Source organism: Arachis duranensis, chromosome 2 (assembly GCF_000817695.3).
Source record: "Arachis duranensis cultivar V14167 chromosome 2, aradu.V14167.gnm2.J7QH, whole genome shotgun sequence".
Lineage (NCBI taxonomy): Eukaryota > Viridiplantae > Streptophyta > Magnoliopsida > Fabales > Fabaceae > Arachis > Arachis duranensis.
The window spans coordinates 73,395,038-73,396,711 of record NC_029773.3 but is presented as its reverse complement, the minus strand read 5'-3'; positions in this window follow the sequence as shown (position 1 = coordinate 73,396,711).

Below are 1,674 nucleotides of genomic sequence, written 5' to 3'. Positions count from 1 at the left end.
AACTGGGACTCTGTTGGTTTGTGGTGATTGGTTGTTGGATTGGATTGTTTGGGCCTAGGGCCGTGGTTGAATTGAGATGGATCGAAGGTTGATTCCGATTTTATGTTTCTGGTTTGGAAAACTATGAAAGGCTATTTTGGTTCAGTATAGATAAACCTTTTTGAAAGGCTTTCGATGATTTAAGGATTGAACGGTTCCTCTTTAAAAAAAAAAGATTTCCGACTTTACTTTTATTGTAAACTGTTGTTTTTGAAAAGAGGCATAAGACGGTTATTAATCACTGGTACGGTTTATCTTCATGTATCCTATTACAGTAGTTCCCAAAAAAACCCTCTACTGAGAACCCTTTCGAGGATGATGTTCTCACCCCCTACAAACGTTTCTTTTCAGGAAATGGACGAAGAAGTTTATGAAGAGATATATATGTACTCTTTATGAGTTTTTGTAAGTTGTATGGCATGTATGGATGTACGTTGTATAGCAAAAGTATTCTTGGGAGCGGTATTGCGGTTTAAATTTTTAAACAGGCTCATATTTTAGTATTAAATAGTATAAGTGTCGTTGTAATGTCCGAGCTATCAGAGTTGCGCAGCCGGAAGCGTAAGTCTTGGTAGTTAGGGTGTTACATAATTCACTGAACTTGTTTAGAGATAGGTGTAATGCACTATTTTATGCAATAATGTGCTATACTATTTGTGATCTATTAATGTTTGATTGCATTACTAGAAAAAAATGATGGTTATTATTTGTAATTTGTTGTGGAAACCTAATTTGTGATTTTTTCATGAAATGCCGTTGTTTGTCAGTTTGTGTTGTTTTTTTATACAATGCATTGAATGAGTTTGAAGTGAATCTCTGTAGTTAGGATTTTCTTTTCTTTTTTTTAAAAAAAAAAAGATGTGTTAGGTGCCGAAAGGCATATACTATGTAATTATGACCCTAGCATGTATGTCTACAGCATGGCGAAAGCATGGTAGGAATTTTTGTCCTCCTAGTTGGTTTAGGTTGCAGTTAGGGACAAACATTTCATAAACGAGGTTAAGAAAAAATTTTTGCTGGTTAGAAAATAAATAATCAAGCAACCACACATAAAACTAAATAAGGCATATAGCATAAGTAATCTCAGTACAATGCTCACTTGATTAAAAAAAGAGGACGGTCTAACTTGGTTAAAAAAGAGGATGGTGACACATGTTATACATTTTAATGGAATAGTTATTAAACGCTAAATGCTACACACATACGAGCTTATGAGGACATTGACTGGTTGATTTTCGACGCCCTTTCCAGGTGCAAGTAATAGTTGAATTTAAGTCCAATATGTGGCGATGCAAAGGACTAACCTAGTAATTACAATCTCAATTAGAGCATGTATCAAAAGTATTACATTAGTTGTTGTTGTCTCTTCTCTAGTTGGTAACATGTCGCCCCTTGGATTTCTTGCTGCATTGAAAGGGGGTTGGTCTTCTTGCTGCATTGAAAGGGGTTGATCTTGGATTATATATGTAGCTAGCCATGTTGGAAGAGATAGTTGTGGTTAATGTTCGACTTGAACTACGTCCGGTATAAGCCTAGCTTGGAGGTTAGGGATACAAGTTTCATTTTGGTGGGATGCGTAACTGTTCTAAGCCATGATTGCTTGTTGTTGGTCTTTATATAAGAAATATAAGCTCC